Raw genomic sequence first — 8,009 nt, forward strand, 5'->3', positions numbered from 1 at the left:
AAGAATGAAAATGACGCATTTCCGCAGGAACATTTTTATATATTTGTACTCCTACCGCCTTCTAGAACGAATATATAAAGTCATTTTTTATATAACAGATTTCAGCTCAATGAAAGTTGAGCTCAATATACAATACGATCGAAAAAAAAATGGTGTTAAAGACGGCTGGGGTATGAAAATCAATTATAATTTTGGCGAGGTCAAACCCTTGACGTCATTTCCTACTCTTCTTTATTTTTTAATGACGTTTACAGCCAAACGCCAGTTGGCCAATAATTTTTAAATGCTGTAGTTTGAAATTCGAAAAAAAATTATTTAGTAATAGATTGACATTGCTAAAATTATCGATTGCCGTCAATGACGCCGTTTTTTTTTAATTGAATAATTTCGTTGACATTCTTTGATAGATTGTTGTTAATAGAATTTAACGTCATATTTTTGCTGTTAAAATGTTAAATAAGTACACAATTTATTTAGTGCAATGCTACAGAAAGGGTGATACTAGATATCGGGCCATGTGATACTTTAACTGTGCTTTAACAAACAGTAAAAAATATGACTTTATCTAAAATTAATTAAAAATAATAACTAATCTATCAAAGAATGAAATCGAACATAAACAAAGTAGGCCCGGTCCAGATTAGCTTTAACAGAAAGAGGAGGCGTAACTCAACTTTAAACTTAATTTCTTGAAAAAAGTCTGCAATCCAAACGATTTTCAAGTAATGTCCGTGGTTGCTCTATAAGTTATTTTAAAAAAAATTAAAATATTAAAATCAAAGTACAATGGAAATACTTTAAGAGTATTTTACAATATCGCCAGATTTTACAGTCTAGCTATTTTAATTGAAGTGCTATTCGAAAAAAAAATATTTGCTAAAATATTGTCTCTAATTGATTGCGATTTAATCTTCATAGTATGCTACTGAGGTTATAAGTCGAAATGTTTTTTCAAAGATTATTGTCGGAATTTAGATATAGAAAATTTTGCAAACAGATATGCAATGTTATCGCATATCTAGTACTTGAAATTTGAAGATATCAAGATTGATTAAAAAAAAATTAAAAAAAAGTATTTGTCAAAGACAGTTGGGAATGACAACCAATGATAATTTTAGATAGGTCAAGCCCTAGACATCATTAACTTGGCCTGTACTCTTCTTTATTTTTAATGGCACACTGCCAGTTGCCTATAAAAAGGGTGTAATTTATTTTTATATTGAATAAAAATTATTCTTAATTAATTGGTGTAGTTTAAAATTCGAGAACAAATAATTTTTTGGAAATAGATTTGTGTGTCTGGAAACGTGCTATTCGTTTTAATCTTTTTATAATTAATGTCAATTTTTAGCAAGCCTTCTAGAGATTGACCTCGCCAGAATCGATTGTCATTCTCCAGCTCCAGCAGTCATTAACTCCGTTTTGTTTTTTCGATAATTAGTTATTTGAGTTATTTGGGGATAAAAGTAGAAGAAATTAGTCAAGAAAAACTGAAATTTAAGTAAACCTATGGATGCCGAGCTCGATCGTTGCAGACATAAGTAAAATATCTGCGTTTAAATAAAGCTAGATGGTTTAACTTTTAGAATGATAGTAGAAGAGACTGTTTCGATGATGGAAAGGAAGATGATTTTTACAGAATCCACTATAATTAATTATGTAATGGATTAAGTAGTTTATTTGGAAAGATTGTAAAGTAACGTAGGTATAAGAAGTTTGGGCTGAAACCTTTATTGTTACTAAAAATTAGAAACGAAAACCTTAATAAAGAAACATATGAAGAAGTTGGTTGAGATATGGAAACTCTTAGATAAGATGGCATAGAATTCATACAAAACATAAGAAAAGACGACATATAAGAAATTTACGACTTATTAGCACAGAACACACACTTTGCCTTCGTGTGCAGTACTAATATTCGTACTGCATACTTACAAAGGACATTAGAATGGGCTATTTTAATAGAAGAGAAAACTTACAAAACGTGCTACTTCATTAGTTACTACAGACTTTCAATTTGGTATTAATAAAAAATGCTTTCTTTAATTGGTAAAATTAAATATTGCACGTTATGTACCGATACTTCCAAACCAATTTACCCGATGCATCTACATTATTTAACATAAGCTAAAGTCTGTTCAGTGAGTCAAGAAAATCTCGACAGATATTATTCAGAAAACGACAGAAAATAGGTACTATACTTTATTTAAATGACAGGCACAAGTGTCACTCTAATGAATCGTTGAACAGACTTATAAATATGTTACATCATAACGATTAAAAAATTGAGAAAGTTAAACGTTGATTTTACAATTAGATTTTCTGGACACCTTAAAAAAGCATGTCCGGGTAAATCTGGACGTATAATATACAGAGTCTGGCAATAGTGGCGTCGGGTATCTGTAGCTCTTATAACATAAAACTTTTTTATTTTATATTTTGGAAAATTCGGCGTAGAATTTTGAACACCCTGTATGATTTAAGCTTACGATATTAATAGCAAATTAAGTACTGACGATCTAAAGTAAATACCTAATATAGTTTTGATTTTAGGACAGTTTTTGTAGTTTTTATATTTTTTTCAAAAGACATATTTGTGCAAATTAAGTACTGACCATCTAAAGTAAATACCTAATATATATATAGTTTTCATTTCAGGACAGTATGTATTAATATTTTTTTTAATAAAGGGCTGAAAAAAATATTTTTATTTATTTATTTATTAATATCCCTGACACCATCAAAATCTATTTAAAAATATCTTAGGATTATGTAAAGTATAAAGTTATCTAAAAGGAAGCCAAACATGCAATAATATACAGAGTGTACCTTTAAAAAAAATATCCTGATTCACACACACTTTTGTGAGCCACCCTATAGAAGTTAAAATATTTTCCTGAAATACATCTTAAAACTTTAGATTTGCATTTAAACAAAATTCCTAAGTTTTTTTTATGTCAGGAGCTACAGATGCCCGACGCACTATTGTCGAACCCTGTATCTACTCATTAAATACAAATAAACTGTGTCAAAAACTAAAAAATATAAACTTGCGGCTAAATCCTGTACGGTACATTAGTCTGGTCTGACTTTTCGATATCGAATATCGAAGAAACCTCAGACGATAGCTAGAAACATGGAGAGAAAGTTATGTTAGCGTCGCCTAGTCTAGAATCGTTGTGCGTGTCTGTCTCGTGACAACAAAAACGGATAAATGAATCTTATATAAGATTTGATCGCAAAAAGAAAGTCGGCATTTGGATCAGCTAGCTTTATGAACTTGACCCATTCTAAAAAAAATATTTGTGATATCTTTATTAATACGAATAAAGTTTAAACATTTTAATATTTAATTAACTGATAGCTGTTAATTTTTTCACATTTTTACGGATAAAATAGTAGTTCTCTTGTCATTCTCTGTTTGAATTTATTTAGTAGTTCAACAATACAGGAGTAATTTTGGTAGGCGTCATCCAAAAAATTAGAAGAATTATATCAAAACTTTTGAATTGGGCAGTGGACCTACTAAAAGGGTATGTGCCAGAAGTGACTGTATTGGTAAATACCACGGTTATGATCTTGGTTAGAAATAGTTATCCCTTAACATTTCCTTTAGAAAAATAGTGCTAAACACTAAACCCAATATGCGCTTGACAGTCCCTTCTTGCCTCTCGATATGGGGATTGACTCTGTATTCCTAAGCCGGGCTCAGATGACTCGCTCAGATGACTCTACTTGGTAAACAATTGTTATTGGCGTATACTTGCCATGTGTAAGTAGTTTACTTGTGCAATTACTTGTCACTCGTCGCATTTCCATTGTCTGTAGGTAAAAATGGTCCGAGTGAAAGGGTTCACAATTATTGGTACACTTGCCAAGTGTGTCTACATTATTATGGTCTTTATAGTTCAGTCATTAGGGATTTTTGCATACAAAAGTACATATATGGTCTACGAGTTCTTTAATTAGCGTATGAAAGACACCATATTTATTGCGTTTTTTGTTTATTTTGTGTACACAAAATCTTCTTTTTTTGCACTTTCTAATACAATAGCAGCACCTGTACACTTCACTAAAAATTCTTCGTCACTGGAAGAACTGCTTGAATCAAACATTGTTATAACTTTTCTAATGGTTATTTTCGAATGCAATAGAAAACAAAAATGTTTTTTTGAGTGTTCAATTAGTAAGAATACTAATTAATTTTAAAATTTAATAATCAAAAATTAAGGAAAGAAGGTTAATGCAGATTGTGAAGTTAAGGTATTATGATTATAATCCAATATCGGTATCGATACTTCTAGTATTTTCGTATCCCTACTGGCAACTTTTTTTAACTCTAATAAAAATTTCAGGCGTGTTAACACGTGTTACCTAATGTGTACACCCATTCCCACGTCGCAACACGTGGGATAGCGTGGCATCGCGTGGCATCACGTCGGGTGTTGGCTAATGGGGTCCCGGCTTTACTGTCTCACTCTTTGGTAGTATTTTCCTACTCTCAATTTTTTTAACTTTTCATTTATTTGTTGGAAATTGATTAATATTTATATTGATGTAAATCGGCTGTGCTTAAATTATTTACATATTTTTATTAGTGTTCTTCAAGTAGATTATATATAGTTGTAACGTTATTAGAAAACATTTAATATATCTTTTAATATACATATAAAGGTCTATAAATAGAAATAGTTGCCTAACATTGATTATAACAATTAATATACGAAAAATGGGTACTTGATAAAGACCTTGTTATTAGATTTTTTTCGCAAATAATATTTTTCTGTGATTTATTTATATCTTTTACTGGCAATCTCAAGGTAGTTGCAACAAATGAGGAAGCAAATATTTTCAACCCGTTTTTTTTCATCACAACCTAGAAACTACCATTGGATGAATTAATTAACAGCAATGTCGAATATTTACATTTTTAATTTTCCAATGATTTCTTTATTTTAATCAATTCGTTTTTTTTAAGTAGGTTAAAAATATGTTATATAAAATTTTACTGAACTATTTCAAATATTATATTTTAATCAAATAATATACAGGGTGAGTCTAAAATAAGAGCGAATATACTATATAGTCGTGGTATATTTCGACCCCAGGAACATTTTTTTACCATGGATTTTTTTAAATTTTTCTGCATATTTTAAAAAAACTTTTTAGAACTGCCGATTCACCGCAACTTTTTCCAATGTATAATTTCTTAATATCTCATATTTTACCATGGTTACGGCTTTACTCTATGCTTACGGCACTAAAAAAAATAAAACTTGAATGACTCGATTATTTTGAGCTTATTTGAAAAACGGTAGAGAGAAAATAATATATGATTCGTTTATCGAGATCTAACCAACCCTGAAAATATTTGCACTTATTTAAGACTCACCCTCTATATAGTATGATTTAGTTCAATTTTATTACATAAAAGTATTTTGAGTACCTACAGTTGTAAAAATATCTTAAAGAACGTAAAGATTACTTCTAAACTACACAAATATTATAAAATGTTATAATGTGATAATGACGTAAAGTACTAAATATTTTTGCATGTTAAAATTTTATGAATGTTCGGTTATCTTACCATTTTTTGTTCAAAAATACTACGACGTATTATCATTAGGTATGATCAGGTGGGCTTTGCCTTTGACAGTTGTTCTATGGCAAAAATGTAAAAATCTATTATAGTAAACGCCATGAATGTTTGGGAGTGATTCATCGGTCGCTACCATGTGAACTAATCTGTTCAAGGTTACATAAAACTTAATTCCAGTGCCGTGGTGTTTCAAGTCATATAATAATCAATATATAATCTGTTGTAATTTGTTGTTTTAACTGTCAAAGTAATGTCAAAACATATATTTTTGGTTATAAATATAAAATGGAATGCCCCATTGGTCGCACTGCAAGCACACCAATGGACTGACGCACAAAAACGAATTAATCAAAGAAACGCGTAGTAGTTCGTATGTATTGTCTGTATTGTATGTAGTATCGTCTTTGTCAATCACGCTAACATTTTAGAATAAGTAGGAAGAGCGCAGGCAGATGATTAGACCGGCCTTTAAAAACCTACGTCTGCTGTAAAAATTTACGTTTTTAATGTAAAAATGATAGCGCGCGTGTCGATTCTAACTTCATCAAGCGATGAATCACTCCCAAACATTCGTGGCGTTTACTATAACACACACTACACACTGCTCATTGACGCCAGTTTGAGGCCGATTGAGATCGAATATTTCGTGAGTGAGTCAATTTAGACACTTGCCAAGTCGGTAGGCCATTGACCATGATATGGCCGAGGACCTCGGTTCGGATTCTGCGTAAACAAAGTAGGCCCTGTCCATATTAGCCCTGAGAGTGAAAAATAGACGTTAACTTAAAATTTACTTTTATTTAACAATTTCTTTAATTAAATATTTTTCACCAACATTTAATAAACATTGTCCAAAACATTAAAAATATGTTTTCTTAAGTTAGTTCCAATTAGCTATTTAACTCCAGGTCTGTTTTTATTGGCAGATAGGATCCAATTTTTTAGAAGCAGAAACTGTTTTGATTGCTTTGTTCATTATGATTAAAATTATACAGGGTGTTTCAAAACAAATGCGAAAAACTTCAGGGGGTGATTCCTTGTTCAAAATAAAGGGTAATTTGCTTCATAAACGTTGGGTCAAAAGTCAACCATTAAGTCAACCAATCGCGGTAGAAAGATGGCGGAAAAATAATGTTTCTATTTTTTATCTTGAAAACGAAAAGAGATAGACTAATGAAATTTTATGGAAGCATTAATGTGATGAAAACACACTTTCTGGTATTTTTTCACTTTTTTAAAATGTGGAAGGAATTGAAATAAACTACCCCATATCATTCTTGTTAACGAAATTTAAAGAAAAATCTTATCAAACACATGCAAAAAAAATAATTTGGATAGCTTGGTTTGTTTAGAAACTTTTTCATCTCTTGTGTTTTTTTGATAAAACTCAGCGATTTGTAATTAAAAAATAAAATGTAAAGCATTACATGTTAGGACAAAAATCATTTTTAGATAAAGAATCTAGTGGACTGCTGTCAAACAGTTTTATTTCGTAATAATATCGTTACATTTTCTTCTGAACGATAACCTCTTAAAAATTATTTACCAAGACAATTTTTAATTCTGTATTTTAATTCATGAAAGTACAAAATAATAACGTTAAAAAAATAATGTTTAAACATCGCAAATTTTAATTAAAAATTACAAAATTAAAAAATTTAATTACGCAATTAAATAGATCAAAAAGAGACTTCGGAATAATTAATTGATCGTAAGATAATAAACGTATTGCAGAAGAGTAATGTCAAATAAAATAACATTAGAAACATCCTAAAAAGTGACAGCGGCCGACTAGATTTTTTTCCTAAAAAAATTACAGCAGCCCACTAGATTCTTTATCCAAAAATGTTTTTTGTCCTGACATGTAATGCTTTACATTTTATTTTTTAATTTCAAATCGGTGAATTTTATCAAAAAAATACAAGAAATAAAAAAGTTTCTAAACAAACTAAACTATCCAAATTATTTTTTTTTGGATGTGTTTGATAAGATTTTTCTTTAAATTTCGTTAACAAGAATGATAGGGGTAGTTTATTTCAACCTCTTTCGCTCATTTTAAAGAAGTCAGAAAATTACCAGAAAGTGTGTTTTCATAACAGTAATGTTTCATTAAAATTTCATTAGTCTATTGCTTTTCGTTTTCAAGATAAAAAAATAAAAACATTATTTTTCCGCCATCTTTGTACCGCGATATCTCCCTAATGGTTGACTTTTGACCCAACGTTTATAAAGCAAACTACCCTTTATTTTTCAGAAACTGTTTGAGACAGAGTTCTCCAAAAATGTTCTTATATCTACTAGTGGGTAAATGAATTTGTAGATATAGTACGACTCTTTTTGAAAGTTTAGTTTCGGAGATATAAATTAAATCGGACCTTTTAAAAAAATAATTTTATTTTTCAGAAACTGT

The sequence above is a fragment of the Sitophilus oryzae genome, unplaced genomic scaffold, assembly GCF_002938485.1.
Source record: "Sitophilus oryzae breed Bouriz unplaced genomic scaffold, Soryzae_2.0 scaffold_1442_pilon_pilon, whole genome shotgun sequence".
In the NCBI taxonomy this organism is placed as follows: Eukaryota; Metazoa; Arthropoda; class Insecta; order Coleoptera; family Curculionidae; genus Sitophilus; species Sitophilus oryzae.